At 42.9% G+C, this 10,886-nt stretch overlaps 1 long non-coding RNA gene across 1 annotated transcript; it reads left to right on the top strand.

Annotated features, from left to right (window-relative positions):
• Window positions 1-4,328: 4,328 nt before the first annotated feature.
• LOC115426645 (uncharacterized) lies at window positions 4,329-7,717 on the top strand. The gene is made up of 3 exons (XR_003936377.1): window positions 4,329-4,339; window positions 4,772-4,779; window positions 7,460-7,717. It is a non-coding gene; the product is annotated as an uncharacterized LOC115426645 (long non-coding RNA).
• The last annotated feature ends 3,169 nt before the right edge of the window (window positions 7,718-10,886 follow it).

Here is a 10,886-nt window from a genome sequence, read left to right as displayed (position 1 = left end):
AATAAAATAAGAAACATTCAAACATTCAAATATTAACCCTTTTCAGTACTTTTGATTTTGCCTTTTTATACTATATAAACAAATGTTTACTATACGCATGTTTGATATCTTTTTTTTTTCAGCACAACTTCATCCATCTCATCTGTGTATTATTTTTTTCCACTTTAACCTACTATAAAAACATAAAAGGACAGAAAACACAAAAAAATATAAAATCCGATTTTGAAATATGTATATAATTTATTCCATAAATAACACAAAGATGCTTAACGAACCTTTTCAAAGACTTTAAAAGTGAATATTGGTTCCAAATATTAGGTATATAAAATCAAAATTGTAATAAATTGAAACTATACGCAAAAATTTGACATAAAAGCAGATCTTTACATTGGGTTTTTTCCCCCTAAAAGTGCAGTAATCAAACACGGTTATCATGATAATTAGAATTTAAATGGTAATACTACCCATCTGCAATTTTACCGCAGTTGATCGGTATACCGGTAATCGTTACATCCCTACTATTAACAGATGTTTTAACTTTGTTTGGGACAGAATTCTCCATGTGGTCAGCAGCTGGAACCGTCTCTGTTCCATGGGCTTTGGACATCTGTTTACCACTATCAACCACAAACCGTACAAATGCGATCTAAAACACATTGAAATAATATTAAATGGCTGATCACATGATTCAGTTGTTTCTGCAGTAAATCTGTCCATTTGTATGTTTCTTTGGTCACTGCTGCTCTTTTTTGCTGTGTTAACCTCCATCTGACTGATGATTAGAACTGAATTATGGCAGATTTCTCAGACCCCTGTGTTTGGAGTGTGGTCCTGGAATATCTGTGTTTGGAGGGTCAAACAGCCCCTCCCCCTCAGCCCCTCCTCTACGACTCATCGAGAATCTGGACACCCTTACCACTTCATGTGAATGCGCAAATGGAGGGGAAGGGCTACGGGGGAGGGGCCAAGGGGTGAACTGGTATTGGGTCTTTGTGTTTCCTCTCAACCACCTTTACTGCTTCACTTCCTGTTTGTCACAGCAGCTTCTGAGGGTACGTTTACACGGCAACACTAGGATCTAATTCCGCAAAGATTTCTCCTTTGCGTTATAAAATCATTCCGCGTTAAGACGAAGCCGCTATGATAACGATCTGTGTTAACATGAGTCCGTGAGGACGGCTGAATACGCTGTAGTGGCCATGCCAGACCAGTAGCTGGCGATGTAGAGCTGTAGTGAAACAGTGGCGGTAAAACACACGCCTGCGCACAAACGATTTCCGGTTTAGACAGCCTTTAAATGAGAAGAAGAAGAGGCATTGGTGAATATAAGAAATGCGTCTCCACTGGTAAGAGTGTAGACGCAGTAAGTCTAACTTTTGGTGGAGAAGCAACAGCAAACTGAGCACAGTTAGCAGCACGTATGTTGTTCTGAAACCGGCCATTGTTGTTGTGGTTGTTCCTTCTTTTTCTGCAGCTTTATTGTGTCATAGAGGCTGGCAAACCAGCTTGGAGGCGCATTACCGCCTCCAACTGGCCTGGAGTGGGTTAACTGGCGGTTCTTGGCGGTGCGCTCATGCGGTGACGTCATATTTTACCCCGGAATGCTCCGATTCGCGTTAACACGGAGCTGAAATGTGGAGCGTATCGATAACATTCCACCCTGGACCCTGGTATCAAAAGTTTCCGGATTCAGGCACTCTAGGCACTGTTTCCATGTTAACAGAAGGCTAATCTGCAATGAAATCTTCCCGGAGTTGACTGAATCCTACGCCGTGTAAACGGCCCCTGATTCTAGCTCTCTGATTGGGTCCACTGTCTGTCCATCAACTGCTGTTACACAATCCACTGACAGAACCTGTTCAACTCAACATCTGGGTTCAAATTATTAATATATGAGTTTAATAACTACAGATCAGTTCTGGTTTAATGTTTTTTTTATTCAACCATCAAACATAAACTGAACAATAATCAGTTTAATTCAGTCTGGGTTGATTTCAGTCGATTCATTCATGATTACTCCAGTTTGGCTGATACTGATCAACCTAAATGTGTCAGTTTCATCTTGTCATTGTTCATCACCTGCTGTTCAATCATGTGATGTATTTGTATTTGAACCTTCATCTGTGTCACATGTGCTGGTTTGGTATTTAGACCATGTATGTAAAAGTCAAAGCACAAACACAGTTCAGACAGATTTAGATCCAACCTGATCAGCCTCAGTTTCCTGTTTCTTCACTAATGTGGACATGTTTTATTTCTAATCACAATATTGTCCTATTTTCATGGCTGTCCTCTGTGTTTTTCCTGCAGGACTCCTGTCTGAAAACAACAACACTTCAACAGGTAAGAAATGCATAAAGGAGGGATGTGAAATGGGTTCAAGCTGAACATCCTGGTTCAGGTGGTTTTCATCTGAACAAACTGGAGCCAGTGCAGAGGATTCAGGAATGATGGGTTTACAGAAGCTCCACTGAGCACACTCAGCTCCTGTTCCTGACATTTGAACAAATGTGGCTTTAAAGATCCACAACTGAAGGAAACACTGACAAACAGGACCAGACTGAACCATTCAGTTCACTGACTGAATGAATGATGGATGAACTGAGTCCGTTTAGACACAGAAAATATGTCAGTGGGTAGGGATGGGAATCGAGAACCAGTTCTTTTTGAGAACTGGATCCCAGTAGCTCAATTCCTTGGAATCGTTTGTCTGCCTGCTTAACGATTTTGCTTATCGATTCCGCCTTCGTTGCGCATGCGCGATGACATCACGCATATGCTGCATTGTTTTGGTCAGAACGTAGCCAACATGGAGTTGAGGCAGAAACAGTCTAAAGAGAAGACACCAGGTCCACTGGAACACTGTCAAAGCTTCCATTTCTTCAAAAGGGTGGAATCCCTCCAATATGTTCAAACATTTGTCCACAGCATGTGATTCAGTTACAGGAATGTTACGTATTTGATTTGCTACTTAGCAACGCTTGTGAATGTAGCGGCAGAGTGAATGCCGGGCCCAGTTCTGGTTCTGGTGCACACAGCAAACGTTGTATCCCCTCAAATACAAGTTTCCGAAGGTCAGAGAAAGGAAATGAGGTGCACAACGGGAGACAGGCAGAGTCGAACAGGTTCCACGTAGTAAAAATGCGGCAATAGAGGAATTAGTAAAGCATCTTTAGTTTCATTTTCACTGCACGCCCCCCCCCCCCCCCTTTTTATTATTTGTACATACTGTATATGTTATATTTTCTGTGGAGATGGAAATATAAAAGACCGTTAATGCAAACACACCCATTTGTGCTCTTTTATTCCCTCACCCAATGAGAATTGATAAGAGAATTGATAAGGAATCGGATCAATAAGCAAAATCGATATTGGAATCGGAATCATTAAATTCTTATTGATTCCTATCCCTATCAGTGGGACTGAAAACACTGTTCATACATGGAAACCATATGTGGTCAATAATCCAGTCCATGTGGTCCAGATGGTGTGTTGTGGTTCTGGACTGGACTCTGACTGGTCTGTCTTATTTCTACAGAGTCTGTCCACTTCAGGTTGGTGGGAGGAGCCAGTCGTTGTCATGGTGACCTGGAGATGAAATGGCAGGATGAAAACTGGAAACCAGTGGTAGGGTATTACTGGTACAGGAAGTTAGGAAACAGAGTTTGTGCAGAACTGGACTGTGGATCTGCTGTTTCAGTGAGACGCACATATACTGATTCAGATATAGATGGTTGGTGGATCAGACAAGTCTGTGATAAATCTGCACTGAGGGACTGTTTATCATCTTATCCAGCTTTCTCTTCATCCCTGGAGCTGAGTTGTTCAGGTAAGAGCATTAACAGTGAACCCTAACCCTTCCACTATCACTATGGGCTCCAGACTCTCAGATCCTGGTCAGTCCAAGACTTCAACTCAGATTTAATGTGAACTCACACAAACTGATCAATGCAATCAATCAATCAATTAATCAATCAATCAATCAATCAATCAATAAATCAATAAATCAATAATATCCATGTCCACAAACAAACAGCTGATGAACATCATGTCACACAGAAGAAACAAACACAAATGCATATGAATGTGAGTCCACTGCAGTCCAGTAAAATCCACTATATAGTCCAAGCCCCTGACTCCGGTCTACTCCAGTCCCTTAGAGTCCACTTCAGACTCTAGTTTGATTCCAGTCTTCTTCCATCTGTGTCCACAGACTCTGTCAGACTGGTCCATGGATCTAGTGTGTGTTCAGGCAGACTGGAGGTCTGGTCTAACCAGTCCAGGTCCTGGTCCTCAGTGTGTGAAGGACACTTGGACCTTCATGGTGCCCAGGTGGTCTGTAGGGAGCTGGGCTGTGGGGCTCCTGGGCTCCTCCAGGGGGCGCTCTATGGAGAAGCAGAGGCTCCTGTGGTGCAGACGTTCCAGTGTGAAGGCCATGAGTCTGCTCTGCTGGACTGTGGAAGCTCAGAGTCACAGACCTGCTCATCTGGAACAGCTGTGGACCTTACCTGCACAGGTGGAGCTTTGACTGATACCAGCTTCTATCAGTTCACTCACTTTGATCTCATTTATCTGTCACTTGTATTTGATCAGATCCTGATGATGTCAGACTGGTGGGAGGAGCCAGTCGCTGTAACGGTGAAGTACAGATCAAACATCATGGAGAATGGAGAGACATGGGATATGACTATTATTCCTCTGACCTCTGGACCCTGAAGGCAGCAGATGTCATATGTCGTCGACTGGACTGTGGATCGGCTGTTTCTGGGAGAAGATCTGGTCCATCTGGTCCTCTCTGGGTCATCAGCCCCTACTGTCTTCTCTCTACATCTACACTGATGGACTGTGTGAGAATACATCCTGACTCCAGTATCTCCACCCTGTTCCTCACCTGTTCAGGTAAGTCGACTGATGATGGTCCTGATTCTGTCAGAGTTCTTCCATGAGTCTATTCAGGTGTGTTTTATCTGAGCTGTGTCAAACCAAACCCAGTCAGACCAGGTCCACACATTGGACAGTTGGACTGAAATATCAAAGACATGGAGGTGAATTCAGTTCCAGTCCATGAACGTGGTCACGTGACCCAGAAGGACTGAGTCCAGTTGTTGGAACAGGACTTTGTGTTGGTCCATGTACTCTTTTTCCAGCTCTATGTGGGTCTGCTGGACTCTGAGGACACCATGGAAACATCACTGACACTAAACCATCTGATAGAAAATTCTGTGATACACACTGAGACAAAAGACGGTGTCACTGTATTCTGGAATCAGAAGATTTTACTTGCAAGGAGTCAAGTACATACAGTGAGATGCAGCAGTTGACTGACTAACACCAGGAAGTTTAAGATCTTATGAAAGAATATGAATATTACAACCACTGGACCAAGTGTACAAACATAATGATTGATCAAGTTCACCATTGGCTTAGGTATTCAAAACACAGTGATGCATGGGTTCAGTGACCGCGTTTTTACTCTTCTCCCACCTACACTATGGCCTGATCTCCTCAAGGGCAGCAGCCCACTCTGGTCCCAAACTAGATGGAAAACAAGCAGATAGCAAAGAAATGGTAGACATATCCTGAGTGGATATGTCTGGGCATTCTTGCAAAATATGTCATCATAACCCATCCATGACTCGTGCTCTGGACACCTGGTATTTACAGGATATAGTCTAATAGCCTAATATTACATTTTTCTAACACCATCTCCTTAAATGCAGATGTTTGACATGAGCCACATGTTTCCAGTTGTCTGAGATGAACCAGTGCACAGGTCACAGATCAAACACAATGTATTATGGTGCATTCACTAACCACTGGGATTCTGTGTGTTCATCAAGCCAACTGCCTCTGAAAAGACCCCACTCACACATATTGAATGTTCAGTCTGACTTCAGAATGACTGTGTCTCCACTAGCGCTGACGTTAAACTAACTCTAACCTGACACTGAGGATCCACAGAGTGGACCTGAGGCCTGTTTGAGTCCAGTCTGAATGTAGACAGCGCCCTCTGTTGGAATCCAGTTCAATAACAGCACACACTCACTGTGTCCTTCACCTCCACATTCAACACTAAAAGGCCTTTTATTGTTCAGTTCTTTGTTCTGCTGTTTTTTCTTTGAGGACGAGTTGGCTCTGGTTGAACTGGTCCATGAGTCCTATTTAGTTCCTGTGTCACTAATGACTGACAGGAGGCTTTGAAAGAGTCCAACCTCACACTCACGTCTGCCCAGGGGCTTTTGTGTCTTTAAACATGTCTCTGTGTTGTTGTGGGTCCACAGACTCTGTCAGACTGGTCCATGGTTCCAGTCTGTGTTCAGGCAGACTGGAGGTCCGGTCCAACCAGTCCTGGTTCTCAGTGTGTGAAGAGGATTTGGACCTGAATGATACCCAGGTGGTCTGTAGGGAGCTGGGCTGTGGGGCTCCTGAGCTCCTCCGGGGGGGGCTCTATGGAGAGGGGGAGACTCCAGTCTGGACCAGAGAACTCCAGTGTGAAGGCCATGAGTCCACTGTCCTGGACTGTAGAAGGTCCAGCTCAACTGGGAAGACCTGCTCACCTAGAAAAGCTGCTGGACTCACCTGTACAGGTACCAAGGGGGCGTGGCTTTGATATGACAGTGTGTTTCTTTGACTCATGTCTTTGTGTCTCTGCTCAGATCGAGGTGGTGTCAGGTTGGTGGGACAGCTGAGCCGCTGTGCTGGTGCTTTGGAGATCCAACACCAGGGACAGTGGAGACCAGGAGAAGAACCCAATAAAGACTGGGACCTGAAGTCTGGATCTGCTGTGTGTCAACATCTGGACTGTGGATCAGCTGTGTCAGTCAACGCAACATATGGTTCTTCATACAGACTTACGTCGTTGGTGTCTGTTCCTTGTGTAAAGCTGACATCTGGACTGAGGGACTGTGTTGGACTAAGTCCCGATAATCACCCATCTGCTGTGGACGTGGTGTGTTTAGGTACAAATGGACACAAACTGTGTCTGAACTGAATTCTCAGTGACCAGATGGTTCTGACTCTGACATTTAAAGTTACATGTAATGAATCTTTTCATTTGATCAGTTAATTATTTTGTCTCAGTTCATCGCTTGTTTTCTGTAAAATGTGTCAAATATTGACCTTTGTAACATCCAGATCCCAAATGAATGCCTATTTGTACCAGATGAGGCTGAAAACACAAACATACTTCCCATTAGTCTCATTTAGGACAAAAGGACCAAATGTTGACATGTGAGACTCTAAAACCACCACGTTTGTCATTTTTTACCCATAATGCCTTTTGAAGGTCAGCTATACTCTAAATGACACGTTCCTCCATGTTTTCATTGGTCAGTGTTCATCACATCCCAAACTCATGTGGATCAGATCCATCTGTGTCTCTGAGGAGGATGGATTCTATGACTGGTTGTTTGTGCTCATGTGTGCTCGTTAGTCCAATCACGTCTCTGTGTGTGGACAGATCAGCCAATCATCTCCCTGTCTGATGGGGTCTTTGAGGTCTACCAGCAGGGGTTCCGGGTGCTCATGGGCTCCGACTTCACCAGCACATGCTCCATCCAACCACAGTACCCAGGAGGCTCCTTCCAACTGATCTCCGACACCAAGGAGCAGCTGAACCGCACCCTGCCAGCTGTCAATCACTCCGTCCACTTCCTGTTGTCTGCCATGGGCTATGCCCACCGAGGGAACTACACATGTGTTTATCACGTGAACATTTATAACCACAGCTTCTCGTCGTCTCAGAGCCCCGCCCTCTATCTCACTGTCGGAGGTAACGTCAGGACAAACACACACAAAACACCCACAATGCATCAGTAACAGTCACATGACCATGACCATGACCAGCACTGGGAACGGGGGGGGACGCGTCCCCACCAGTTTTTTAGTGACCCAGTCCATTCCCCCAAATTGATCAATTTACAATACACATTTAGAGTGGCCTTTTATTGTGGCCAGCCTAAGTCACACCTGTGCAATAATCATGCTGTCTAATCAGCATCTTGATATGCCACACCTGTGAGGTGGATGGATTATCTCAGCAAAGGACAAAGGAGAAGTGCTCACTAACACAGATTTAGACAAATTTATGAACAATATTTGAGAGAAATAGGCCTTTTGCGTACGTAGAAAAAGTTTTAGATCTTTGAGTCCAGCTCATGAAAAATGGGAGCAAAAACAAAAGTGGGGCAGTTATATTTTTGTTCAGTGTAGCATCTACAAGCATAAACGCTGGGGTTTTTGATTCATTTCAGTAATTGTCAATTTTTTTTTGAATTCCATGTTCCATGATGTCCCAGTTTTTAAACTGGGAAGGGCTAAGTTCGTATGTTATGTTTACGGAGCTCCATGTTCCGACTTCAAATGTAAAGGTAACTTACCATCTGGACTCCGGCAGTGGTGCCCATATCTGTGGAGGCAGAGCGCAGCTTCAGTGCGTTACACAGATTGAAAACATGGTTGTGATCAACCATGTCTGGTAAAAGGCTCAATGGCATTGCTGTATGCCATATTCACCAAGACAGGCTGGACAAACTGAACAGACGATGTATCACCCAGTATATGTTCAGTGAAATGATAAGAGGAGAGATGTTTTTGGAACCTGTTGATTCTGTTTCTGGGTGGTACATTTGTTTGGCTGTTATCAATTTTGTTTATTATTTGGGAAAAACAAGTACAAATGTGCAAACTTACAGAGGGAATTCCTGAAATTTCATTCAAAGTGTGAATTTTGTTTCACATTTTATGCCATGTCGGCTACCCTTATTTAATTTTTACCCTCAGCCACAGTGGCCGCAGGGTATTGTTCCAAATGATGGTTCACAGAGGCACTTTCATTCATCCCTCTTTTTTTTTTTAACCATGCTGTACACTGTCACATCTGATTTGGGTCTGCAATGAGTGTGGTCCGAATCTGTTTGCTCAAGCCTGTGAAAATGACCCTAATGTGAACACAAATGTTAATAATGCAATGTTAGAGTCCGGCTCGGCTCTGGGTATAGGCCACACAATAAATCATAATCTTCAATAAATCATAATCAAGCCTCAATATGACAAGTCTTTATTCCACTTTTCCCACTTCGTGGATTCTGTCATTCACATTTATTTATTATTCACTATTAAAGGCATGACACCAACTCCCATGATCTGAAACATGATAAGGGTCTAAACAGTTTAAATTATTTCTCATTATATATTTATTTCTCTTAGACTTATTTCTCTTATACTTCTGGTTCATTTACATTAATTCTTTATAACTGTATGTACTGTTTTACATAAATCTGGGATTCATTTATTCATCTATTGCACAAACCATTTCCAGTATTAATTCACAGTCTCAAACATTTTACATTTTGCAAATCAACATATCAGTGACAATCAATATTTTGAAGATTTTCATAAGTCAGGCCGAGGGTTTTTGATATGAATCAGTTATTTAAGTCAGTGTATACTTCTTTTATTGTACGCATTGTTATGTTTATAATCATTTACATGAAGGCACAATTGTGAATCACTTCAATTTTATTTTATTACTAATTTTTGCTGAGAATGAGATTCTTCATCCTGTTGAAATCAGCAAATGTTTAAATGTAACATGTGCAGAAGGCATGAAGCTTTGTGATTGACAGTCCAGACAAATAACAGTTTGATCGTGTATGGCTAGTGTTGATCAGGTAGTGCGTCAGAAAACTCAAGACTCTCTCTCTCTCTCTCTCTCTCTCTCTCTCTCTCTCTCTCTCTCTCTCTCTATATATATATATATATATATATATATATATATATATATGTATATATATATATATATATATATATATATATATATATATATAGAGAGAGAGAGAGAGAGAGAGAGAGAGACACACACACACTCACAAACACATGTTCCATGGGCATTGTTTTAAAGGTTGTTTCTATTGTGTTTCAGACTCAGTGAACAATCTGATCATCAGGGTAGTGGTCATCATCCCGGCTCTGCTCATATTTGATATTTCCCTTTTCTTCTACTATAAGGTACATTCACATCTTTCCTCAGTGGATCCATTGGACTTCAGAGTCACACACACAGGAGTCTGAACTGGACATGTCTGCTGTCATGTTTTTTCCAGGTCTCTGTGAGGCGGATCCAAATGAAGGTGGAGACAAACACAATGAGAGTTCAGGAAGAAACATCCCATTTATAGAGTCCCAGTTCAGTGTGAGTCCAGCTGATATTTAGATCGGATCATCAGTTTCACAGCTGAACCAATAAATGCCTTCATTCTGCTCTGATGCTTCATGATCGATCCATCCATCCATCCATCCAATGGATCGGCATCATTACCCGATTTCTGGAGTTATCAGATTATTCCAGTGATCATTCGTTCATTCATTCGTTCATTATCTGAACCTGCTTTATCCTCACTAGGGTCACGGGGGTCGCTTGGAGCCTATCCCAGCTACTTATGGGTGAAGGCGGGGTACACCCTGAACATTTCACCAGTTCATCACAGGGCTGAACATATAGAGACAAACAATCACTCTCACATTCACACCTATGGGCAATTTATATTAACCAATCAGTGCATGTCTTTGGATGGTGGGAGGAAGCCGGAGTACCCGGACAGAACCCACACAGACACGGGGAGAACATGCAAACTCCACACAGAAAGGTCCCACCCCCCGTCGACTGGTGCTGGAATTGAACCCAGGACCTTCTTGCTGTGAGGCATGAGTGCTAACCACTGCACCACCGTGTCGCCATTCCAGTGATCATGTAAACAGGATAATCTGATCAGCTTTATCTGATAACGGCAGTTATCTGATTAGGAGAAATCAGATTAACACACCTGGATTTCTCCCCAATTCTCCGATGTCTTCATGCATGTATACAGATTAATCAGATTTATTTA

Source organism: Sphaeramia orbicularis, chromosome 10 (assembly GCF_902148855.1).
Source record: "Sphaeramia orbicularis chromosome 10, fSphaOr1.1, whole genome shotgun sequence".
In the NCBI taxonomy this organism is placed as follows: Eukaryota; Metazoa; Chordata; class Actinopteri; order Kurtiformes; family Apogonidae; genus Sphaeramia; species Sphaeramia orbicularis.
The sequence above is the reverse complement of the archived record's forward strand: the minus strand, read 5'-3'. Positions and strand labels throughout refer to the sequence as shown.